Source organism: Vulpes vulpes, chromosome 4, assembly GCF_048418805.1.
Source record: "Vulpes vulpes isolate BD-2025 chromosome 4, VulVul3, whole genome shotgun sequence".
Lineage (NCBI taxonomy): Eukaryota > Metazoa > Chordata > Mammalia > Carnivora > Canidae > Vulpes > Vulpes vulpes.
Genome location: NC_132783.1, coordinates 20,191,476 through 20,219,237, shown reverse-complemented (window position 1 = coordinate 20,219,237; position 27,762 = coordinate 20,191,476). Strand labels below are relative to the sequence as shown.

Here is a 27,762-nt window from a genome sequence, read left to right as displayed (position 1 = left end):
CACCCGGATAACCCAAATTCAGCCATTTTTAAAGTTAACTACTATTCTTCAACAAATCTACACAGAGTCATTTATAATTCCCAACCAAAAAATAAATCATTTTAGTAACAAACTACTTGCAAAGCTCTTCCTTTGGACTGATAATCTATTCAAGTAAGTAAAGTACAGGAGAATGTTGATCTGTTTCTCTGAATGACACACAAAAATCATGGTGGCTTACAGTTTTATTAGATTCATCATTTTGGTAGTAACATCTCATAGAGAATTCAGATTTACAGGCAAATTTGCACATACAAGAGCTTCTCTGAATGTCCTAGTTGTTAGGGTTTTTTAAACAAACTTAGGAAATGAAGATTAAACAAGCCCAGAAAAATGTAGTAAGTAACCTGGCTGGAATGATTCAACAGGAAAACTGGAGATAGTGCCTTATGGTAGAGCTGCTACAGAGTATTCTCTTGAGGCGGGTGCTCTGCCAAAATCCTAATGCACCACAATGACCGTTTCTGAATTCATAAAGTATGGAAGGGTCGCCATATAGTGTTATATCCAACTATCATGAAGTTTGAAAGATTACCTGTATGCATATAGTCTTTAAAAAATACTATCATCGATGTCATTACCTCTTTCCATACTAGTAACCTACTCTTACCTCGCTAGAGTGTCTTAGCTGATTGGGAAGTTCCAACACAGTACATAGTGATGGAATCAGCCCCTATGCCAGAATAAAAACTCAGGTCTAGAGAGGAATAAGGAGAAAGACTGGACGATTGGCTTTAGAACTAGACTAGGAACTGACACTACTCTCCTACTTTCTGCCTATGTAGATATCCTTCCTTATCCCATGGGCCTCAATTTCCTCATCCATAAAGCAGAAAATAGAAAACTTATTTATGCCTTGGATCGTACTGCTATTTTCCAATAAGTGGCTAAGAACACATAAAAGAAACAACAATACCTCACATCGATAAAGCACTTGGCAATTGTCTAAAAATATCACGTACTTTATCAGGTTTTCACCTTCTGAGAGATGGATGAAAAAGTCAAGTGCATTTCCAAGTACACTGGGTGGAGAGACTCTGCCTTGGAATCAGATAGACCTGACTTGGGATTCTGGTATACAACTTATTAGCAATGTATCCTCAGGAAAGGTTATCTTAACTTCATTTATTACCTTATCTACAAAATAGGATCAATAGCACCTACCTAAAAGAGTAATTCTGGATTAAAAAATTCAAAAAATATCAGGAAGGGAGACAGAACATAAAGACTCCTAACTCTGGGAAACGAACTAGGGGTGGTGGAAGGGGAGGAGGGCGGGGGGTGGGGGGAAATGGGTGACGGGCACTGAGGGGGACACTTGACGGGATGAGCACTGGGTGTTTTTCTGTATGTTGGTAAATTGAACACCAATAAAAATTAATTTATTAAAAAAATTTCAAAAAAATCTGGGTCCATCTCCCAGAAGAACACCTCCAAGCTGTGCACATTTTACCAATGGGAGAGTTGAGACAAAGTGATGATAAACAATTGTAAAGCTCACACTTAGCAAATCCTAGAGCCAGCCTATAACTAGAACCATGAGAAGAACAGGCGTAGTGAACTCAGGAGTGAAATAGAATGAGTTAATCTATATATAGCTTTCAATTTTCCTGGATAAAACATTTCTTAAAGGAGGCTAAAACAACCCAATGCGTTTGACAGCTAAATGGAATTTGTCCTCATATATTTCTTTTATTTCTTATGCTTACTTTTCAATGACTCACAAAACAATTTCCTTTCTTTGGCCAGACACCTATTATTAACTATGCTACCTCAATGTTATGTGCAGGAAGAAAACTTATATTCTGTTATGTACATCTGATATTAATATACTCATGAAATAGCCACTTATATGTCATATACAAAGTAAGAACACTTAATTAGGAGACAAGATTGTTCTTCTGGCTTTGGCTTTCCCATTTGGGCCCTTTCACCTTGGGCGAGTCTCATCATCTTTGAAACTCTTTCACTTAATCTGTAAAATGGTGTAGGTAGACTTTGTAATCTCATCCCTTTCAGAACTAGATTCAATCACAGGTGAAATAACATCTTTCCCAAGAGCTTTAATGACGTTAAAGAGAAATGCATATACAGGATGATGTGATCATTGCTGCCCCTCTCAGACCTCACCCTTTGAAAAGGACAGTTGGTATGGAATTAAGAAACACACTTAAGTGGGATATGACAGTGAAAAACTGGAATACACAATCTTGGAAGATTGGGGGAGGGGACTTCTCTGAAATTACACAGGATAATGTAAGCCACCATTTGATAAGCTTTTACCAATGGAACTGCTTCTGTATTGTGGCAATAGCTAGGACCAAATAAACTCACAATGCCTTCCAGTCTAATTCTTTCTGATTCCATCACTATCACAAAACATTTACTCCTGGATATCTAGATGTATCTACTTTTCAAACTTCCTATCTCCTTCCAACATCCAGCATCACTCACAAATCTCCAATTTCTCTGACAACTTGCCCACTGTCCCTTTTCAAGTACCATACCCCACTAAGATTTCATGTTCTCATGCATTTGAGGTTCAGTTCTGCTATTTCAAAACAGCAAATGTAACTATCTCTTGTTTTGTAAGGAAATATAGTCCCCACTGTGCACAAGTAAATATAACTCTAGAAAAGGCCATGCGTGATTTGGTATTTCAGCTGCACCTGTCTGTGACTTAACTTGGTTTCTCTTTACTTGCTGGGAGACTGTTGTCCACATGTGGATGCTGTTAAAAAAAAACAAAACAAAACATGACTATGAAATTGGCAAAGGCATAATTTAGTGTATTGAAATGGTAGTAGATAGCGTCAGATTATCCAGCCAAATTGACTAATGACTAATCAATACAATAGGAAATAGTCTTCAAAATTCCTAAAGTTACAAACTGAAACTATACCAGTATGGACGAAAAAAGTTTGAACTCCCGCTCAATTATCAATAGAAGTAGGAGACAAGTGATAAAGGTGGAGAAAATAAAATATAATGAAGTAGGAAGTAAGAATTCCATATGTAATATCCTTTCACTTAATTCTTCCTTACAAAGATCCTAATTCAATCTCAACCTGTATATTAACATCAGTTCTACAGAGTTCAAAATATAAAGCTGAAAAATATCAGGAAAAAATTATTTCCACAGTAAAATTCACAAAATATATCCTTAATACTCCTCTAACAAAACAAAAAATCTTTAAAATGAACACTGGGTGTTTTCTGTATGTTGGCAAATTGAACACCAATAAAAAATAAATTTATTATTAAAACCTAAAAAAAGACCTGACTGTAACAGAGCATTGCATTCCTATTTATTTACTCCCATCCCAGGAGGGGGCACTGTACCAAGTTGTGATCTAGCCCAGAGTGGTGTGTGTGTATGAGGTGTGTACTGTATCAGGCTTGACCAAATGACTTGTACTGACACATGAAATGTGACTGGAAGCAAAGTGAATCATGTCCAAGAGAATGCTTTAAGAGTCGTCATGTTTGGGGGACTGTTCTTTCCCTTCTGCCAGAAAAATGCATGTCTCTTGTAAGTGTTGTTCCCTTACACATCAAGTGGAACCAAATGCTGGAAAGAGTCACAGCCTCCTGTACCCCACACTTGCATGGACAAGAGCTAAATCTTTGTTGCTAGAAACCGCTAAGACTTTAAGGTTATTTGTTTGAGCAGTCTTCTTGGCAAAAGTTGACTGATACAATGACTTAAGCAAAATAATACTTTTTAAATTATTCCCTTGGTAAAAATGAAGCATCTTTTAATCAAGGAAATTTATGTGAAGCAGAAAAATGACAGGTGTATTCAAAAGAGTGAACTGTGCAAAATAAGTTAATTTCATATTTACGGCACACTCATCGGGTCCTATTAAAAAGTGAAGTTTCAAACAAATGTAAATGTTTCTTTTCTTTTCTTTTCTTTTAAAAAAGATTTATTTATTTATTTGTGAGAGAGAAAACAATGGAGGGGAAGAGGGAGAGCAAGAAGGAGAGAAGCAGATTCCCTGCTGAGTGTGGAATCCTACTCAGGGCTGGATCCCACAATCCATGAGATCATGACCCGAGGTGAAATCAGGAGTCAAATGCTTCACCAACTGAGCCATCCAGGTGACACTAAAATGGTCTCTGATGGTTTCTAATCACAGCTAATAATCAGCCACACAGCAAGGAAACAATTTAATAGGATTCCTAGGAATGGGATACTATATTAGACAAAAAAACTAAGTCCATAAATAAAAAACAACAACCACAAATCACTAACATATATGCTATGTTTCTCTGAGGGGCTCAGGCAAAGACAGTAATCTTTAAAGTATCTTACAAAAAAAAATCTGACATGGAAAAAAAGTCAACAGAAAAGACAAGAAGAATAAAAAGAAAAATCTGTTACACAGAAAACATGTGATCTGATCCTAGGAAACAGGTACTCTTCACAGGAAAAAAAGGTATACCTCAACTATTTTACTTAGATAAATTACCAATCTCGACAGGCCAAGAAACTTTAGAATAAGATTATGTCACAGAGAACAGAGCGGCTATTTTATAGACAAGCAATTAGAGAGCATATTGTGTTCCCAGAGCATTTTTGCTCTATTTTACATCAGAAGTTTTTTAACTGACCTCCACTTAACTCATTCCCAGATTTACCTGACACGGCATCAAGTCAGCTGAATGACGTCCAAAGCAAAGTCTTCTCAGTTGGCAGCCTGCTCTCTGCTTTACGGGCACACCTCTGTCCTCAGCCCTTGACTAGCATGCTTGTGTCGCGAGAGTCCCTTGTGTGTGTTCCCACATATGTTTATGACACTTGTACAAGATATTTTAATCGATAACTTAACCAAATATTACATAAACCAAAGATATACGAGTAAGAAAAAAATTCATTTGTTTCTAAGAAAATCAGCTGTATATTTTTAAAAAACACTCAAAGGTAAATCTGTAAAAAGAACTGTCAAGTTACAGAAGGAAAAAAAAAGAGGAAAAAAACAAAAAAAGTTACAGAACGAAAGCAATTATAAAAGATGGAGGAAAATCATAAGTCTGGAAGGAGTTTATACTCCACTTGCTTTACAAGAAGGAGGCTTTACTCATATTACCTTAAAAATAGCAAAACTGAATACTATAAGGAGTGGTTATAAAAAATATATATGGTTGCAAACTCTAGTGAGAAAACCTATGCTCAGAATCAAGAAGGCTTTGGTCATAAATTTTATTTTTTTAAAAAGATTTTGTTTATTTATTCATGAGATAGAGACAGAGACAGAGACACAGGCAGAGGGAGAAGTAGGCTCCATGCAGGGAGCCCGACGTGGGACTGGATCCCAGGTCTCCACTATCACGCCCTGGGCTAAAGGTGGGACTAAACTGCTGAGCCACCCAGGCTGCCCATAGTTTTAAAAATTAAAGAATCAATGTGTTCTCATTCATTTAGGGAATATAAATAATAGTGAAAGGGAATATAAGGGAAGGGAGAAGTAATGTGTGGGAAATATCAGAAAGGGAGACAGAACATAAAGACTCCTAACTCTGGGAAATGAACTAGGGGTGATGGAAGGGGAGGAGGGTGGGAGGTGGGGGTGAATGGGTGACGGGCACTGAGGGGGGCACTTGACGGCATGAGCACTGGGTGTTATTCTGTATGTTGGTAAATTGAACACCAATAAAAAATAAATTTATTATTTTAAAAAAGAATCAATGTATACTTACAAAACTTAAACTAAAATTAAATGGTTGAAATATCAGTTCTATTTTCCCTGCTAGCACAAACTTTTTCTATTACCTGACCACGTACCGGTCCATATCACATCAGAAAAGAGAATTTCAACCAAATTATTATATAACCAAGTTTGAGCAACAGATTCCCCACACATGCCTCCCTAACCAACTTTGCTATCCCTATCAAAGTATTTCCCACCCTGATCTGTATTTATTTAGATGCATCCCCCAACTGGGCTGCAAACTCCATGGGGGAAGGGATTATATCCTCAAATTACATATAAATTATCATTCCCCAAATATATATTATTCTCAATGGCAGGAGACTTCACTAAACACAGATTTCTCCTTCCCCTTGCCTCCTCCCTTCCCCAAAGATTCCTTGCTCCCAGAGGGCACGCAATACATCATATTCATCTATGTAGAAATCTCAGTACCTGACTCAAAACCTTGCTCACTGAGGGCCAGACACAAAGAACCCAATGGACTAAAAACTAAGAAAAATAACTGGCATTTTCCTGTAAATTAATAAGATGATAAAGGCAAGAATGTCATTCAGGAAAGTGGAACTTGCTAGAAAAAGGATTGAGGAATCAAGTTCGCATTCCCAACAAATTCTTAAGAAATCAAAAGTTAACCAATAATTGAGAGTATTTTAACCGACTGGAAATAAGAGGACAGAGTAGATAAGCAGATGTGCTTCCTGGAAAGAGAACCAGAATCAGGCCAAGCACACTCCACTCACATACCAAAAGTCAATTCAAAAACCTATGAGAGAAACCGAGTGTTCATTCAATGCATTTATTGTAGCACATCATGTGCACCATCCTGCAGGACCCCCCCACCCCCCACCACTCACAAGAAAGTCAATACCAGTTTCTGCTCTGTAGGACTTGACATGCTTTTGGTGGAAACAGAATAGGAACTGGTTAAATTACCATAAAAAGTAAAAGGGGCCAAGACAATTGCATGGAGAGCAGCAGCTATGGAAGTTTCAGAGGCAGTTTCACAACAGTGTTTGAGATTCACTCTGAACCTTGAAAACTAGGAAAGTTTGGGACAAGACAAGATTGAGAGGGAGTGGGTTTATTAAAATAGGGCAAACAATGTCAGCAAAGTCACAGTATTACCAAGCGTAGCTTAGATTATGGTAAGCAACAAACCTAGCTAGAACACTGGGTATTGCAGACAAGTTGTAGAAAAGGAGACTGAAAGAGCAGCTTCGATGTGTGGAGTGACTGAAAAGTCAGGCACAGATTCAACATGCCCTGCCTTTGGCTCATTTCATGATCCTGGAGTCCGGGGATCCAGCCCTGCATCAGGTTCTTTGCTCAGTAGGGAGCTTGCTTCTCCCTCGGCCTTTACCTGCCTTCATGTTCTCTCTCTCTTGCTGTTTCTAATAAATAAAAAAAATCTTTTAAAAAAATCTAAATATGCCTTGTCAATTGCAGCATTTGAAGAAAATTATAAGGCAACCATCTCACCCTAATGAAATAGAAAAAAAAAAAAAGACTAAAAAGTAGAAATCTATAATAAATTTTGTTCATTTGATCAATATGATGGTATATTTTATGTATCAACCTGACTGAATCATAGGGTGTCAGATATCTGGTCAAACATTTTTCTGAGTGTATCCATGAGAATATATTCAAATGAGATTAAGATGTGAATTCATTGACTGACTATAGGAACTTGCTAGCCAGAACATGGGTGGGCCTCATCCAATCAGCTCAAGGCCCAAACAGAACAAAAGACTAACCCTCCCCTGAGAATTCCTCCTGCCTGACTGCCTCCAAACTGGGACATTAGCTTTCTTCTGCCTTTGGACCTAAGTTGAAACACTGGTTGTGTCTCGAGCTTGAGAGTCTTTGACCTGAGCTATACCCTCAGTTCTCCTGGTTCTTAGGCCTTCAGACTCAAACTAGTACAGCACCAGCTCCCTTTGGTCTCCAGCTTGCTGGCTTACCCTGCGGATCTCAGAACTTGTCAGCCTCCATAACCACCTAGGCCAATTCTTACACTGAGATATATATATATATATATATACACACACACACACACACACACACACATCCTATTGATTCTGCTTTTCCGGAGAGCCCAGACTAATACAATCAAACTTGAAATTTCAGATGTCTGTTATATTGCTACAATAGAATCTATCTGATAAAAAACTAAAGGACTCTTGATACACCTTCTAGTCAATGAAAACATGTTAACCTTGACCAAAATGTAACATTAAATAGCCTTCAGATAAGTTCAGAGCCATAGTCATTCAATATCAACCATTTTTAATTTTACTTCTTTTTATTTTAATGAAGAAAGAAATACTTCTTATATAGATAAACAATTCTTTTGAGAAAAAAAAATGAGCCTGTATGTGCAAGAGTAATGCTAGGACTAAGTATAACACAGTGAAATAAATAAAGCAGGCACAGTACCCAACCTCAAAGAGCTTACAGACTAGGTAGGGATAAGCCATTAATCAACCACCAAAGAAATGGAAAATAACCTGATGAATGCAAGGACAATGATGAACATGGTGCTACTGGAGTATATAATGGAGAGAGCTAATCTCATCTGGAGTTCAAGGATGGTTTCTTGGCCCTGTGATGACTGAACAGAGGAATCTAGCAAAGGAAAAAGAGAAAATGCAAATGTAGAGCAAGTGGAAGGCACTCAGACATTTAATAGCTGGGTAAAAAGCGTATAAGCTGCAAAAAAATAGAACAAAAAAATGAGTGGCTAGGAGATGGTTTCAGTGAAGTCAAGGAAGAGAGTGCTTTAAGAGGGAGGTATCTGTCATCTGTCAACAACCCCTAATGCCACTGGGCAGATCAGCAGAAGGAGCTCCAAAAAGCCTGCAGTGCTTTAGTGACACAAAGTGCATGGTGGCCTGAGAGAGTCACTAGAAAGCTCAGGGCAGAAGCCATCTCAGTGCGGGCAGAGGAGCACATTGGAGGTGAGAAAACTGGAGACCTAGAATATCCAAGCAAAGAGGGGATCCCTGACGAAAGGGGATGTAGAATCAAGAGGGAACAATTTTGAAAAGAAAAAGTCTGAATGTTTAATATCAATGACAATGATCATCAGTGTCAGAGGGTGAATATCAAATGAACAGAGGGGATGCTCTACGTCCTAAGTGTTCATCAGAGGGGGTACACAGGCTTGTTCTTCAGAAAGAGGAGGGGACAGACACTTCTCTATGCCGGGAGGACGAAAACAGAACGAGTGCACCGATGAGTGAGTGTGAGTGTGTGCTGTCAGGAGCTGATGTGTCAGTGTTATTTACATTATCTTTCCAGTTGTTTACTGACATTCTAGGGTTAAAATTACCATAGGGTTTCCTATGGGATTCAGATGGTGTCAACAGAATTAAAAATCTTACGTGTGGCAAGGTACAAAGTATTTCAAGGGATTATTAAATGTCACTTTTGTGTACAATATGGCATTGGTCCTACCATGAATTGAAACAAAGCAAAATATATTTATAAAAGTTTAATATAGCATATAAATACCCAATAATGTGCATTTAAATTTAATAGAGAAAAAAATGAAGAAAGATCAGGAAAGCTGCTTACAAGCACACTACATTCCAAAGTCTACAAATGGGCCCATGGAACTAAGTCGCGGAGGGAAAGCTCTCCAAAGCCTGCTTGGTTCCATGCTGTTGCTAGAGGAAGAGTCAGGGAAACTGTCAGCAAGAATGACCATGCTCCTTTTTCTTTGCTTTTCCTTTCTGAAAAACAAAAAGAATGGGAGGGAGGGAGGGAGGGAGGGAGGGAGGGAGGAAGGAAGGAAGGAAGGAAGGAAGGAAGGAAGGAAGGAAGGAGAAAGAAAGAAGGAAAGCAAACCGATAGACAGACAGACAGGTAACCCACCCCTAACTGTGCACAGCCATACATCACAGGACTTAGTTCACCAAAGGGAAAGACACAAGGAAATGTCGCTGTCATCTCTGCCCACTGAGATGAATTAAATCAATCGCCCATTCAATCCCGCCTGAAGGAGGCAGCTGAGCTGGGGCGGGACCCTGAGGCTGCGTGTCCTGCCCCTGAACAAGGGGCCTGGGACGCGGCCTGGGCGCTGCTGCTCCTGCTGGCGCTGCTCCAGGCGCCTGTGGACAGCGCGCGCCTGCACGGATCTCTGCATGCAGAGAATTCGATGCCTCAGGAAACCACCAACAGGGAATGTCACCTCTGTGACCTCCAGCTCTAGGAGCCAGGCCACCAGCAGCTCCGGGAACCCGCTGACCAACCGCCATCTCCATCTCCAAGACGCGTGGCTACAGCCAGAATCCCAGCAGCTGGGGGCTGGGCCAACAGGATCTCCAGCAGCTCAGGGTCCCAGAACACAACCCAGGCGACACTGGCCTCGGAGACCATCCCCATGACAGTTCAGCCGCGGCCTTTTCTTATCAGTCACAATCACACCAGCTATTAGCTCTAAAGGAAATCCAGGATCCAGAGTGGATACTGGCAGCTCTCTGGGCGGTATTGTGCTGACACTGGGTGTCCCGTCGGTTCCTTACATCGGAGGCAGAAGGTATTATTCCAGAAGAGGCGTTCGATCACGAACCATTGGTGAACATGATGCCATCATCTAAGGAGGTCCAGGACCAGTGGAAGAAGACGGATACAGCCCTGTCAGATCATTTCGGTGATTCGGCCATGCACATAATATACAATGTGCTATATAAACATGTGGAGCGTCCTCCTGGTTCCTAAAGGGAAAACGGGTTTGGTTTGGGTTTTCTAAAGGAGTATTTGGAACATAGAGTTAATGCAATGGTTATAGTCACTTTTAAGAAATACACAGTAAGACAAGGCCTGCCCTTTCCTTGTATGGCACTGGTCACAGCAGGGGAGTGATCGGCAGACATGGTCCCCCATGGGTGCTGTGCCCTCCCCGCATACAAATAAGGCCCTCAGGATGCTGACAGAAACACCACACAGCAAAAATTATAGGAGTTCACCAGCTCGCAAGCATAACTTTAAAGCGTTGTGCCGGGTGCACTGCCCCCAGGGCCCAGTCAAACTAGCAATGATATCTGGGCTTTGCCCTGCTAGGGAGAGCCTGAACTTTCAATGAGAGGTAATCTAAGTATTTTTTTCCTCTGTGTATTTCACTAAATTGGAACACTGAACAGTGTTTTAAAGATTTGGTTAGGTTTTTGCTGATGTGAGACTAGTGTCACTACCAGAAATCGCTCTATTTCATATGGAACAGTTATTTTCTGTTTAGTGAATATTTTTAAGAGGTGTAAAGCTTTCTGCTCCTAGAATCGCTGAATGTCCTGTAAACTTCCCTAACCTAAGTTCCTCCTGTGATTTCCAAACCCACCCCACAAGCTAAGGCTGTGCCAGTCCATCCAGGGGCCGTAGGGCAGCACTACCTACACAACCCCTCAGGCTCCCACCTACATACCAAATGCTGCATTTTTGTGCACTGTTGATTTTACTCAGATTGGGGACATAGCATTTTTATACTACAAAAGCTTTGGAGTACATTTTTAAGGCTTTTAAAGATAAGCTTTTATTATTCTTCAGGCCACTGGTCTCCTGGGGGCGGGCACATGGCTGTATTATGGTATTAGAGAAAGCCCCATGTTGTAGGGACCCCAGGGCCAGTCAATGTAGTTCCTGTTACAAGCAGCCAAAACTCGTTCATGTTTGGTGAAAAAATGGTACTTAATCTGACTATATGACCATCCGACAGAGTGTTGCTATCTTAGTAAATTTCTGCTAATCCAGAAATGCACTAATATGTCCTAATGTCCCTCGTCTGCACTGCAAAGGATTTAAATGTGACTTGTGATCAGCTTTTGTGTTTCAGAGGATGCTAGGAATTTCTATGTAAAAGCATCACGTCTACGCACTGTGCATTAAGGCCTAGTCTGCTGAGGACCAGGTAACGCCGCAGGCCTGAGATGTGTATTGTAGAAGGAATCCAAGAAAGCCTGGGTGGGCAGAGTTGGTAACAGACCACATACTTGCCTGGTAGGAACCCCCACCGTTTCCATTTCTTTGTAAAATGACGAGGCGGGTGGGGGGTGTTTTCAATTTTACCTTTTTCATCTCTTGTGTTCTTTGTGCTTCCCGGCTTGAGGTCCATTAGAACCCCAGAGGCAGGGGATCCCTGGGTGGCGCATCGGTTTGGCGCCTGCCTTTGGCCCAGGGCGCGATCCTGGAGACCCGGGATCGAATCCCACGTCGGGCTCCCGGTGCATGGAGCCTGCTTCTCCCTCTGCCTGTGTCTCTGCCTCTCTCTCATCTCTCTGTGACTATCATAAATAAATAAAAATTAAAAAAAAAAAAAGAACCCCGTAGGCAGCCGGATTCTGAGCACTCTGAGGATAGGGAACCACTTCATGTCCCTGAATACCTTTCCGGTGGCCTGAGGCCTGTCTTCTCCGTGTGGAAGCTGCATCGCTCACTTCCCAGGCCAACCACTGCTCCCCTAGTGCACATTTCACGGGCATAAACTCATTACCTAGTCCTGTTCACTGCGGCAAATACTCGCTTCTGTTCCCGCTGAGAAATGTATTCACTTGAAGATGCGTGAGAATCCAATCCAGGACTTTAGATAATCCAAAACATGAATCACTCCCATTCAGGTAAATGAGAGTTGACAATATATTCGTGAGAATTTTGTATTTTTAAGGAGAAAAATTTAAAGCAAATTCCTTTAACTCTTTTTTCCTTTTATTATAATGACCAGGTTTTGGTATTTAATTGTCACTGAGAACTATTTTTAGAATAAAATTTTGTTCTTCATCTAAAAATTAAAAAAAATAAAAAAGTAAATACCAACCTAAGAAATAATAGACACATCAGTCAGTTGATTATGCATTTAATTAAGAATAATAGTGTGTATAGTTTTGACATAAGTCAGCCATGATAATAATATATTTAATTACTTTTTAGACTCTTGTTAAACAAACTCCCGGGATCCCTGGGTGGCGCAGCGGTTTAGCGCCTGCCTTTGGCCCAGGGCGCGATCCTGGAGACCCAGGATCGCATCCCACGTCGGGCTCCCAGTGCATGGAGCCTGCTTCTCCCTCTGCCTCTCTCTCTCTCTCTCTCTCTCTCTGTGACTATCATAAATAAATTAAAATAAAATAAAGTTTAAAAAAAAGAAAAAAAAAACAAACTCCAAAAAAGGGAAGGCCACATTTTAGAACTCCTCTCCTTTTTTTAAATTTATTTTTTATTGGTGTTCAATTTGTAAACATACAGAATAACACCCAGACTCATCCTGTCAAGTGCTCACCTCAGTGCCTGCCACTCAGTCACCCCCACCCCACGCCCACCTCCCCTTCCACCACCCCTAGTTCGTTTCCCAGAGTTAGGAGTTAGAACTCCTCTTCTATTCAACTCTGTACCCTCTTGATGCAATAAAGCACCACAAACAGTGGCCTACAACTCAGTAACTTATCTTCCTTTTTCTTTTCTCCAAGCAGTCTTTTTTTTTTTTTTTTTTTTTTTTTAGGCACAGGATTTCTTTTATTTTTGATTTTTTTAATAATAAATTTATTTTTTATTGGTGTTGAATTTGCCAACATACAGAATAACACCCAGTGCTCATCCCATCAAGTGCCCCCCTCAGTGCCCAGCACCCAGTCACCGCCCCCCCCCCCCGCCCACCTCCCCTTCCACCACCCCTAGTTCATTTCCCAGAGTTAGGAGTCTTCATGTTCTGTCTCCCTTCCTGAGCAGTCTTTTTTGGATCATGTGAGATTTCCAAAGAGGGCTAAGGCACAATGAAGGATGACTAAAGTTCTAGGAAACATTTTTCCTAAGGTTCTAAGAAACATTTTTCTTAAGGTTCTGTGAGCTTGTTTCTCAAATTCTCATAATTTAATATACTTAGCTGAATACATCTTTATTGTGCAGGTTACATTCACTGAATTATATAAACTATAAATATAAATCATAAAAATTTATATTACAAGACAAATTTTAAACCTTCTTTTGAATATTTTATTAATTCAATGATGCAATGTAGAACTTCACATTTTATTTTGTATGGCTAAGTAGTGGCTGAATCTTTTATGAGTATCCACTCATGTTACTAGATGGAATAGATTTTTCTTGAATAAAAATCTCCCTAGAAACACAACTTTCCTTCATAAAGAACTAAATCTAGCTAATTCAAGTGTTTTATGTTATGTGCATTAAATTAACTTCACTTTGCAGCTTATTGACTATTTTTATACCAATCATTAAAAAATAATCTAATACTCATCATAAAATATATCCCCAATTTAAAAAAAAAAAAAGGCATTTTCTTCTTTATCTTCCTACACAAAGAAATCCTGTCTGGAAACAAGCAATATGTATGTTTAATTTTAGTTGTCTAGATATTAGATTTAACACTTAAAAGTGTTATATTCTTTTAATTTCCTCTTGTGATAAGTGATGTATTCATGTTATTTGCCTTACTGAATCTAACTCGAATGCCTCTTCTTTTCATCATAGTTTTTAGCAACAAAAGATTGTAAACTTTCTCCTTTTTAGTTTTTACCATATCTCTTTTTAAACCTGTGTATTTAATGCAATGTGGATTAATTTTAGAATACTAATCTTTCATTATTACATTTGTTAAGCATAATTTGAAAGAACCCTGCAGCAAATACCATCTTCCCATGAACCTTAGTCATTTCACTGCTCTATATCCAGGTTTCTGAGTAGTCCAGACAGGACTGCCAGGTTCTTAGTCAATGGGGTATCTTAATCGAAGGCTCTGATTATCTGTGGTAATAACCATAAAAAGATCTATGACCTAACAACAAGATGCTGTTGGCCACACAGTTATGTGGCTCAGAGATAAGCTACTTACACAGTAGACCAAAATGTGTACACACATACCAGTACATACTCAGCAATCCCAGGGTAAAAATGTAACACTTTGCCAGACCAAATACTTCCATGCACATGAACAGCAGACCAGAGTTCAAGTGGAAGAATTTGCTTTCTGTGACTTCCAAGGAAAGAGACATAAGCTTTCTTCCGAATTGAAAAGGCACACTGGACGAGGTGTACTGCATCAGGAGAGAAACGAAAGGGAACAGAGGAGGCCAGATCACCCAGCATTCACTGAGCCCCGACTGCCAGGGTGGGCAGTGAGAAAATAAACATAGCTGTTCTGTGTTCCTCAGTTCAGTTCTTGAGGAACTCAGTTCAGTGACAAAAACACATATATAAGTAAATCATTTCTCTAAGTGGGCCCATGGATATATTACTCTAGATTTCTATTCTAGAGGTATTGGGAAAATCTTAAACAATTCTGCTTCAAATTCACTTAAAATGTTAAATTAGAAATTAAATAGAATTTAATTTTAAATTAGTAATAATAATAACTTTAAATATAAAATCGAAGACTCAGCACTTTTCCTCCCAAAGAAGAATTTCACAGAATTCCTTTTTTAAATTCTATTTCATACTTTCAGTATCACCAATCCTGTTAACAAAGGCCGCAGCGCAGTTAGGAAACAAACACTCTAGCTTCTCCTTGGTTGATGCCTCAGCGGTAGGCTTTACTGCCCTACAAATTATGAAGGTGTAGGCTCACTGAAATGATTTCTAAAGACCCTACCTACTAACATCCAGCATTATCCATTCGGAAAGGTAGCTGACTGCAGGCACAAGGTTGACTAAGAAACAATCAGCTGGCACAAAACCTGCTTCTCTTAAAAAGCTGAAAGCGGTTTAGCATAATAATAATGATCTTAAACCTATCTCTAAAGCTGCCAAACCACCATATCTAATAAAGGTCTCTGCACAGCACAACAAGATATCTTCCCTACAGGACATTTCTTACATTTATAAAGTCCTAGTAACCTTTCCAAAGAGAAGACAGGCCACCCAGCCATAGCCAGTACGATGGCCCCGGTAAACAATATTCAAGTGGCCTAAGTGAACACATGCTTCCCTGTGCATCCAACTGAGGAGCCCAGGAACAGGGCACTAGGCTGCTGCTGTCTTCATTGGGAGTAGGCCCGTTAGGACTGTCATCCACATAGCACGTTGTTCCTTGAGTGGTGATTATTTACTTAAACGTCTTTGGCATGCTTGGGATTTATACCAGCTACCTTGAGATGTTAGAGAAATAAAACAGACTTTGCTCTGTTTTATATAGAAACAAAACTACAGAGACAAAAACTATACACATGGCAGAGTGGTGATAAAAATACTTGCTAACTTATATGGCACACATAGGGGCCAGGTGTTTTGCTTATGTTATCTTATTTAACTTAATCTTCACAAAATCCAATGAGGTAGGTATTATCATCATTAATTCACAACAGAAACAAGAGTTCCAAGATTATTTTTACCACTATGGAAACAGTGACTAGATTATCTTTTGAACTATAACATGTCCAGTGTTCTGTACAGGCCCTGGCCCACAGCAGATGCTCGAGGGCTATCAGTTGAATGAATGCATCAAGTGAAGTGTTCAGCCAACAAGGGTCAGAAATTAGGCATTTATTGCCTTTCTTAACAGAATCCAAACTGGGCTCAGTTTTGTACAGGCCCTGGCCCACAGCAGATGCTCGAGGGCTATCAGTTGAATGAATGCATCAAGTGAAGTGTTCAGCCAACAAGGGTCAGGGCCAGAAATTAGGCCTTTAAATTGCCTTTCTTAACAGAATCCAAACTGGGCTCAGTTCTGCATTCTTTCTACTTCTATATCAAGTGTTTGTTTTGTCCACTGACTCTAACTTTTCCTCATCCTCCAACAAAGCTAATTTCCCTCACCAAAGGGAAAAAGAGGCTAAAACACATATTGCCTACGCATGACTTTTGTATAAAAGAAAAGAAGGTGCAATGCCTTTGAATGAATTCAGGATGTTTTGAGAACTTAAAAATATCAAGGAACATGAGTTCTAAATAACTCTAAACTATGTATATTCTTAAATGAAACTGTTTGCAAATGTTCAGTAGTTTCAAAACTATCTAAATAGTAAATTCAGAAGCATGGAAGGCTTTTAAAATCTGTGTTTACTCTTTTGCAAATTAACTCTAAGGTATTAGAGCACAGAGGTTTACACGGTGGACAGGGAAGACAAATTACCTGGACTCAGTTCCTATCCAGCTACTCAATGGCTGTGTGGCTCAGGCAAGTTACTTAGATTCTGTATCAGCAACCTCACCTGACAGAGGAGGGGACAATTCTAGTGCCTTCCTCACATATTCATGGTACATATTAAGGTTCTAATACACATGACCACTTATAGGCACATAGTACCTATTCTGTGCTAGCTGCCGTCACCATCATCATTATTAAGGATTAAATGATGTATTTCAAAGTTATCAATCTATACAGCTTAAGGATATTTCTAAAAATAGTCGTTTGACTTGCGGATAATCTCCAATTGAATTAAAATAATATATTTATAAGTAATATAATAATTTAACTTCCTATAGTAATATGTAGCCACAGTAGGGCTAGTACTTAAAATTTCATAGGACCTACTGCTTCTAATTGTACTTATTTTAAACTTTTAACTAAGGAAAGACAAATATGTACTTTACTATAAAATAATCCATTAAAAGATCTCCAAGATATTTAACTGATATTATTATGGTATTACTAAAGAAATCATTAGATAGCTGCTCCCTAATATTCTGTAACAGAGTCTAGAAAAATTATTAAAAAAACATTTATATAAATCTGATTTAAAAAACAGAAAAGAAACTGAATTAGAGAAAAGTCTTTATAATTTTTGGTATAAATGAAAAATCCAGTTGATTTTTTTTTTTTTTTTGGTTGCTAGGTTGGTGCCCCTGCGATCTGAATGCTGCATCAACAACATTTAATAAGCCCATGGATCTCAATGCCTTCATGACAATGGAGAAAGTCTTGTCTGTGCTTTAGAAACAATCAAGTTGCTTCTCTCACAGGAATCCACATTTGATCTCTCGGCTCCGCCATTTTGAAATATCATGTGTCACCAGAAGACTCCAAGATAAACTGCCTAAGACTACCCATCCTTGCACAAGGCAGAAAAGGAGAGAAAATAATATGTAATAAAATAGCTCTCCTGCTAATGGGAAAACGAAACTGACATCAGAATTGGGACAAAGCTTTGTTGACATCACAAGTTTGGCTCAATACCTAGTGCTCTCTCAACATATTCAGTCCATCCCCACAACCTGACATCCCTCATGAGGTGTTCCAAAAACCCAGGTTTTCTATATGCTCCTTTTTCTTATAACACCAAGCCACCTTTTCATTTATGTTGATATTATGCTGCAAAAAAGTCCCAGGAAGGGATGCCTGGAACTATGTCTTTAAGAACATGAGATGTAAACTGTGTGGAGGTTCCTCAAAGAGTTAAAAATAGACCTGCCCTACGACCCAGCAATTGCACTGTTGGGGATTTACCCCAAAGATTCAGATGCAATGAAACGTCGGGACACCTGCACCCCGATGTTTCTATCAGCAATGGCCACAATAGCCAAACTGTGGAAGGAGCCTCGGTGTCCATCGAAAGATGAATGGATAAAGAAGATGTGGTTTATGTATACAATGGAATATTACTCAGCCATTAGAAACGACAAATACCCACCATTTGCTTCAACGTGGATGGAACTGGAGGGTATTATGCTGAGTGAAATAAGTCAATCGGAGAAGGACAAACAGTGTATGTTCTCATTCATTTGGGGAATATGAATAATAGTGAAAGGGAATATAAAGGAAGGGAGAAGAAATGTTGGGAAATATCAAGAAGGGAGACAGAACATAAAGACTCCTAACTCGGGGAACCGAACTAGGGGTGGTGGAGGGGGAGGAGGGCGGGTGTTGGAGGGGAATGGGTGACGGGCACTGAGGTGGACACTTGACGGGATGAGCACTGGGTGTTTTTTTTGTATGTTGGTAAATTGAACACCAATAAAAATTAATTAAAAAAAAAAAAAAGAAAGAAAATGTACCAAAAAAAAAAAAAAAAAAAGAACATGAGATGTAGCATTATATCTAAAATATTCCAAGAATTCAAAGTCTTGATTTTAAATGATGTAATTCTGTACATAAATAATTTTCTATGAAAAGATCAGAAATTTTTAAAAGCCTGTAAAATCTGAGTAGGTCAAATATTTCTTCCAATATTACATTTTTCCTTTGGTGTAAAGAAATTAATACTTAGTAATAAGAATCACCCATTTTTTATGGAGCCTAAGAATTCTTTTGGTTCATTTTAAGCCACATCTTTCACACTTAGAATTTTCTGGTTCAGTTGGAAATACTTTTCAGAAGTCTGAACATACAGTTCAATGAATTGTTCTGAAATGTGTGCATGTGGGAAGAATTTTTTGCTTATGAGATCCTTCAATAATTCATATATTTAAATCATCATTTCCAAAGCAAATCTTCCAAAATCAAATAAATTGCAAAACTACCAGTGAACTAAGTCTCCAAAAAGGAGTTCCAATTCTCTGCCAAAACAGACTTCAAATTCTTAATCCCTTGTCCAAAAAAATTGGACCAACTATTGATGTTTTCCACCAAGCAAGCCACATAGCCACAAATGTTTCTCATTTACTCCAATCCTGGGACATACAGCTCAAACAAGAAATTTCCTGAATACCCCAAATTTCAGATACAATTTGGAATGTAAGTGATTCATAATGTTAAGCAGGAAACATTATGGTCTTCTCCTACCAGCTCGATGTTTCTGGAATGCAACCCTCAGGAGATTATTCCACCGAATCAGAAGGCTGACATCACTGTCAGCCTTGTGACCCATTATAGCTGGGTCCTCTGCTCCCAGCTCAGATGTGATTCTGAACCCTGAACAGTCTGCTACTCCAGCTAGCATTCAAGGAAAACAGACGTTCCGCCAAGGGAGCGAACAAAGATCCATACTGTGCTCTGTGGCAAGGAACACAGAGTGCACTCGATCCCACTCTAAGGAAAAGCCAAGATAATGTTAAAAGGAATTAAAGACACTGTCATCACTTGTGCACCAAAAGGCTCTCACACTGGCCTCTGAACAGATTCTAATTAATTTGAATATGAAACTTCACAGATCTTCTAGTTTATGAATCCTCTTCCAGTCCCACCCCCACTTCACCTCCTCTTAAATCGAACAATAATTTCTGAGAGTATCAAAGTTGCCAACAGTCATCTTCTGTAGATTCCTACTCTATTTCAAGGAAGGAAGCGCACCTGACATAGCAGAAGACAGGTACGACACTGAATGACCGAATGACCAGGAGAACTGTGTGAGTCTTTGCAACACCGGCTACTAAACAAGAGAGACGTGCAGGTGGTTCCCTTATAAAGAAATACATAAGTAGGGCCTAGAGGAGTGATGTGGGTAAAAGGTAGAGATAAAAACTTACCGACATAGTATTCCATTACCTAAAGGGATCATTGCAAGCAAAATATACAGTTAAAGGGAACTCAAAGCTGAGCAGCCAATCCTTTGGGAGTCTGGGCAAACGTAGAGTGTTATCGATGATACAGACATAACCACCAATAGGAAGAAAGGTCACAAACAAAAGGCAGCTGAGCAAAGGTAAGAGTTACTATTTAAGCATAAGGAAAAAATGTAGTTTAAACAGAATAACATTCTCTAAAACACAGAATAAAGAAAGAACACAAAACAGTGGGTTTGCCTAAAGTAAATTCCATGAGTCTACATGTAGGCTTTTTGATATCAGTAACATTCACAAGGAGACACTTGAACTGAGTTTGTAAATTAAAATTGTGAGGTCATGCTGGAGGTGCTGGAAGAGGACTGCATCAGGAAGCCATAAAAAATACAAAATGCTTGGAAAAAATTAATGTATGCACATTTAAAAATATCAGTTGAAATTTGTGGTTGGATCAACGTATATCATGAATAACCTAAAAAGTGGCTTGAATATCTCCAGCTGCCAAAAAGATTCTATTTTCCAGCCCAATCTAGCCTTTTGTAAGAGGCATCTCTCATTTATCCAGACAAAAAAAGACAGTAATTACATTGGTTATCCAATGCTTATCTGTATGGAGAAAATATGGTTAGCTAATAACATCAGGAAATGGAATATTCTAGATGACTATCCTTTCTGGTTACTTTAAAAACTAATTCTGTGCATTTTCCCTCTTCTGACTGTGGACTTTACACTCAGAATGGAGTGAAATCAGCATAACTCTCAGCAAATTATTAAATTTACAGTCTTTCGGATCAGAGTAAATGACATGATGTACAATGAAGCTTCTAGAACAATAAACATGGTAAATTCTTTGTTTTTAAAGATTATTAATTTATTTATTAGAGAGAGAGAGAGAGAGAGAGTGAGAGAGGCAGACGGAGAAGCAGGCTCCATGCAGGGAGTTTGACATGGGACTTGATCCCGGGTCCCCAGGATCACGCCCTGGGCAGAAAGCAGTGCTAAACCGCTAAGCCACTGGGCCTGCCCGCACATGGTAAATTCTTAAAGAAATATTAGTTTCCTTATTCTTTCCCTTCTCTCTTACTTCTGCCAACCATAGCTTTGCTTTTTTTTTGCAGCTTAGGTACCAGGAGCTGTGCTTTCACATGCAATCAACCAATTTCCCAGTGAATTGCAATGTTTCTTCATTCTGTTAACCATCTGATAAAGGAGTTTTAATTAGAGGACTCCTCTAAAAACTTATTGCTTAACTTTTTCTCATCTTGGCGGAATTTCTGCTGAGGAATCAGCTATGTTCAACTCACAGTTTCTGTCAGAGCCCAATGTAATGTGCAGCACTAGGCAAGGATACAGGGATATGGAATTCAATAAAATACGGTTCCTACTGAGGATGGTTAATTTTATGTATTAACTTGACTGGGCCACAGGATCACCAGATAGTTGTTCAAACATCATTCTGGGTGTTTCTGTGAGGGTGTTCTGGCATGCGATTAACATTTAAATAGATGGACTTGACTAATGCAAATTGTCCTCCAGTGTGGGTGAGCCTCATCCTATCAGTTGAAGACCTGAACAGAACAACAGGGTGATCCTCCTCCACATAAGAGGATTCTCCTGCTTGATGATCTTCAAGCTAGAATATCTGCTCTTCCAGCCTGACGGTGTGTAAAGTGGGACACTGGTTCTTCTACGTCAGCCTGTGGCCTCTAGATTCAAAGTGGGACACTTGTTCTGCATATTCTGGACTTGGCCAGCCTCCATAACCACGTGAGCCAATTCCCTGGAATGAATCTTTCGATAGATAGAGATATATATAAATAGATAGACAGAAAGACAGATATCTAGATCCTATCAGTTCTATTTCTCTGGGAAACACTGGCTAATACACTATCCTCGAGAAGCTCAAAATCTAGTCATGAGGATATACCCAAATAAAATTTCTCCATGAAGCCTTTCCCAAGTAATAACACAGAATATTGCACTATGAGCCAAATAAACCATCAAGTAAAGAAACTATCAATAAATGTTCACTGAATGATTCAAAAGTACTTGAAAACAAGATCTGCCAAGGACATTATCAGAGCATGTAATTCATTCCCTCAAGAATTCTCATAAAGAGAATGATCTGGTGTCAATTTACAACTAGATTTAACCCTTTTCTGCATATGCTGAATACATGAGATTTCTCTGCTTTATGAGTTAGTTACTGTTATTTGAAGCAGGTCATTGGGAATAAATTTAAAACAGGGAGTGCAGTTATAAATTGGTTCATTCCTCTCACAGTACATAGTACAAATAAGAAGCAAATAAGCTTCCTTGAATGGCAGCCAAGTTTTTCTGCTCCTGAGATGGTGCCTCATGAACAAAGCGAAGCCAGTTGGAGTGTCGAGGGTTGGTAGCATCCAAAATGTATAGTACTTCTCCCTTACTCCCACGAACCTGAAACATAAAAAGCTGCTGAGTTTGGACATGAAGTTAGTATTAGTCATACTAAACATATCAAGAGTAGGATATGATATTTTCTCATAAGGATACACATTTCTTATTGACAGATGTTGAATAGATGCTGGATTAACATCCATTCTCCCCCTTAAACATACGTACAAATAGAACCTACTATTTTATTTGGCAGATGTCTAGACGACTCACAATTGCAGCAACTCTCAGAGTTGATAGCTCTTTTCTGGTTCAAATTATTTGTTAGTTGGTATGTTTTAATAGACGTGTTGCAACTGCAACCACCCAGGGGACAACCATAATTGCAACCTGTCCCCCTTTTCCCACTGAAAAGGGGATACTGCTTGGTTCCCACTTGAGGGGGGCAGAGCTGGAGCAATCCTTTCAATTTCACTCTCCACCTGTTTCCTGAATCTTTTCCATATGAGGAGAACTTGCCAATGAAACCAGTAGAATCTGACATCCACTGAGCCACATTTTCACATTTCTAAATAGTAGATAAATAAAATAGGTTCCATTTTGTCTTTTCATGGCCTGCTCATGGCTTGTTGAGGTCAGTGCGCCCTCTGTCTTTTGTTTCATGCCATAAGGCTTCCTGGTCAGACCCACTCAACATTCAGTTGGAGAGAGAGAGGTAACTGCCAAAGGAGTGGGTAGCTCATTTTACATTCTGGAAACCAAGTTGCTTCAACTCAAGCTTCTCCAAGGCCCCCACGCTGTAGGTTATCAGGCGGTGCTCAGTTTAATAATGGAAAAATCAATCTCCATCCAACTCACTGTGTGTTTAAATTCCATTGGAATCCAGGGGAGGAGGAAAGGAGTGAGTGATCAGCACTTCAGATCTCTAATACCAAGTAACACAAATATAAGAATATAAATTCACCTTTGCAGACTTGGGGTGGGGATAAACAAATTCTACATCTCCAAAACTTCATTTAATAAAATAAAGCACCACGAGCCTAATAATGTCTGAATTTCCCAATGATCCATTTGGACAATCATGCATTCACTGGACATAATTCACTGAGTCCCTACCATGTGCCAGGTACAACTTAAGGCACTATGAATCTTTCAGTGAACAAGACAGCTGGAACTGGACATCGTTGCAGCACTTAAGAACAAACAAGCATAGGATATCACTTCAGGGAAAGGTAAGAGCTGTGAAGACAACTCAAGCAGAGCAGAAGGAGGCAGAGTGAGGGGAGCTGAGCAATCTCAGAAGAGATGATACAGCCTCTCTGACCTGAGAGGAGCTCTAAAGAAGGTAGGGACTGGCCAGTGGCCAGTGGAGGGCTGGAGACAGAGTGCTCCTACCCAGAGAGAACAGCACATAGAAGGCAATTAGAAAGGCCCCGGGAGTGGCACAGAAGCAACCAAGAAAATGAGGGGCAGGGACATCAAACAAACTGCACAGGTCCAGCCACATACTGATGTACAGACTAGGAAGCCATCTGCAGAGGTCAAGTTACCTCCAAAAGACTGTTACATCAAAACATCTGCTACATGAGCTCCAAACACTGATATGTCAAGATTTTAGCATATATTGTCCAGAAAAAATGCAGTTTTCCTGTTCTGTCTTTATACCATTCACTGCCATGTGTCTCAAACAATTCCTGTTTTCTTAAATGCCAAAGGATCCTCAATAATCATTTAAAAATCTTGCTGACAAAATGCGAGACCTCCATGAGAAGCAGAAATTTAATTTTTGATATTGTAACTGCTAAAAGAAGAACTCAGGACTATAAACACCTACTATTTATATCTCATATGTTTAGGTGAGAAGCCATGGGAATTTGTAACTTCTCACTAGGAAAGCTCATACTGAGATCTCCTTTGGGAGGCACTTGAAAACTGTGCTATGTTGCTGCTTACCCCTCACTGCCCATTGGGTAACGTCAGAAGTGTCCAGAAAGACTGCTGGGATACATAGAAAGAACTCTCCATGCCCCTCCTCAAAGAGGACATCAACTCACTGTTCTTTAAGGACAGTGAATAAATCATTAAATAAGTCACGTTAGATAATTGGGTATGAAGTCTCCTTTCCTGGTTCCTCTGTAGCTACAGTAACAAAACTGTTTACCTTGACAAAGAGCTAAATGAAGCAGAATGAGCAGCAATGCCATTGGATTCTTGAAACAAAAATTTTCTTAGAATCAGATTTTAAAATCTGCGACTGTTTTGCAGAAGGGAGACTGAAGCAGTGGAAGGAACACCCTAAGGCACGGTCCCCAGTCTTTAAAGGGAAATGATGGGGAGAGGAGCAGAGGCAAGGCTGGTGATAAATAAGCTACACATTAAAATCCTGGGAAGAGGCATGCCTGGGTGGCGCAGCGGTTTGGCGCCTGCCTTTGGCCCAGGGCGCGATCCTGGAGACCCGGGATCGAATCCCACATCAGGCTCCCGGTGCATGGAGCCTGCTTCTCCCTCTGCCTATGTCTCTGCCTCTCTCTCTATCTCTGTGACTATCATAAATAAATAAAAATTAAAAAAAAAATCCTGGGAAGACAATGGCCTCCTTTGTAGTTTCTAAGACCTTGGGGTGGGCAGATCAAATGCCTCAGGTGTAGAACATGCTCTCTCCCCTTCCACCCCTACCCCAAGGTAACCCCTAGACTCATTATAATGTATTTGCATAATGGCTACAACTCTCTATCCAACCCCCCCACGGAGAAGGCTGCCAAACCTCAGAGGGTCAAACTCTTACTCCCAACTTGTGGGAGGAGTTTCCCAAATGACTGGAGGCAGCCTCCATTAAGAGACCACCTCACTGCAGATCACAGCTCCTCCCAGCCCAGAGAGGCCCAGTAATACCCAATTCCAGAACAACCTAGGGGCCGGTTCCACCTCGCAGAACCTGCCTATTCTCCCACCTTGAGAGTGCACTTTTTTTGCTTTAATGAACCGCTTTGCATTTACTACATTCTTTCTGGCTATCTTTATTGGAGTGCAGATCCCCACATAAATCTTCTGGGGAATCCAAGGACTGAGACCTCCATTTACACAAACAGACACTCTCTTCCAGAACACCATTACTGTTGGAATCCACACAATCCAACTTTTTTTTTTTTATGTAGGGAAACCCCAATGGCTCTGTCAGGGACATATCTCCGTTGGAGAGGACAGCACTACTCACAGAAACTACCTCTGAGTCATACATTGGCTGCCCAGTAGGAAGTACAATATACATCAGATGTGTCTGACATTTGGAATTCTTTCTTCAAAGATGTGAAATGTAACAAAGATTTCTCTGTGACTTATTAGAGTAAGGACACTCGGCCAGGGGCATCGTTGGCTCTTTGTATATTTCAGCTTTTTCCCAGGCCCTTTGCCTCCAACCAGGTCCAAGTATTCAGTATTAGTGACTTATTTCCGGTCCATTAGATGTATTCACTCTGGTTGTCTGTAACCATCTCACACCACATCACAGCTTAGGAGACAAGCACCATTTAATTTTATATTAAACTTCTGATGAAACCTGTCCCTTTCAATACATCCATTTTACATATCGATTCAGGATTACTTATATTCTCATAGCAACAAGATCATAGACAGCAGTGTACTGTAGAGTTGCTTACATATTCATAGCTGAGATACTTCTTTTTGTTCATTAACAGAACCACTATTTATTTTATTCAAAACACCCTGAACCAAATGACTTCTGAGTTCCTCTCTGCAGGCTACCTGTTCCCTCCAACTCTGAAGTGCCTTGTTCCCCTTCCCAGTCTTAACACTTCCCTGAAGCTGTAAGATCATCTGCTCATGTGATTTGTATCTTCCCACCCTACCCACAGCATTCCCCTCTTGAAATATCTAAGAGACATTCAAAGATAATCTAAGCCATCCTTCCTCTCTCCAGACAAACCAAATAAAAACTCTCCAGACAGATGGCTACTATTAAAGTCTCCATTTATCTATTTTTAATTTGATACCAAACCCTGAGGTAATAAATTGAACATTTTTAAAGTCTAAGGAATAAGGAAGATATTCCTCTTAGTATCATTTTCCTGCATCTAACTAACCTTTGCAGCCAAAATATAACTTTTTCCTGTCAAAACTTGTCTTCCAAATAGCATCATCTTTTATTTGAATTTTCATGAAGATGAAGTGTATTGGTTACTGTCCTACTGAAGATCATCTCCCACATGTCTGGGGGCCTGTAATGAGTGAATATTCTCATCTTGCAGTAAAAACCATCTCGATCCCAAACCCTGTTTGATTTGCACAGACCTCCTAAGCCAGTTACATAAAAAAAAAAAAATGTAGCTAAGGTGGGGAAGGAAAAGAAAAGAAAAAGAAGCTAGTTTTAAGCACTAATATTTAAGGTAGGGATATCTTTGGAGAATCAGATGGCACCATATGTTTATATTAAATTACAGGCATTTTTTCCTTTGTTTTTAACTGAAGTTAGGCCAGATGCTCTGCCTTCAGTGTCCAATTAAACAGATCTCAGGATATCCTTAGAAGCACAAAGAAAAAAAAAGTCTGCTCATGTAATCAATTCTGACAGCACACCGTTCTCAGATTTAAACCCAAGAGAGACACATTTTTAGAAATCAACAAGGATTGTCACTAGGACAGTAGAGATTTACAGTTTTTCAGCAAAGAGCACAGGGCTTTTTCTATTGATTTCTCACAGGATTCTTTTTTTTTTTAATAATAAATTTATTTTTTATTGGTGTTGAATTTGCCAACATACAAAATAACACCCAGTGCTCATCCCGTCAAGTGCCCCCCTCAGTGCCCGTCACCCAATCACCCCCACCCCCTCGCTCCTCCCCTTTCACCACCCCTAGTGATTTTTCAAAGGATTCTGTTAAAAATTCTTGCTGTTTTGGGCTTATACACACGTATACACATATCACCGAGGCCTACCTGTTTATATCTTCTCCAGGGGTATTATCCAATAACCCCGACCCATGGAATCCCCTATCTCCAGATTGAAAAGCAGATAGAAAACACATATTTTTACAGATCGCAGTCTCTTTAACTGAACAGCATTCAGAATACAGTACACAGGAAGTTAAATAACTTAAAAGGGTTGATGTGAAAAATTAAGTCAGTTTTTCATTACAAGTAATTAGTGCCCTAAATATGTGTAGCTGAAGAATGTCAGAAAAGTATTCTGGGCAAGATGGTGGAAGAGTAGGGTTCCCAAGTCACCTCTCCCCAC

At 39.7% G+C, this 27,762-nt stretch overlaps 1 protein-coding gene across 1 annotated transcript in view; it reads right to left on the bottom strand.

The window, feature by feature from the left end:
- Positions 1–206: 206 nt before the first annotated feature.
- LOC140598506 (rho GTPase-activating protein 20-like) overlaps positions 207–27,762 on the bottom strand; it is a 65,056-nt gene continuing 37,500 nt past the window's right edge. Inside the window, exons 9-12 of the mRNA XM_072755335.1 lie at positions 14,622–22,574; positions 9,633–10,474; positions 9,333–9,490; positions 207–2,770 (exon numbers count right to left, since the gene is read on the bottom strand). The gene's annotated coding sequence lies outside the window, so the exon portion shown is untranslated. The remainder of the gene's footprint in view (positions 2,771–9,332; positions 9,491–9,632; positions 10,475–14,621; positions 22,575–27,762) is intronic.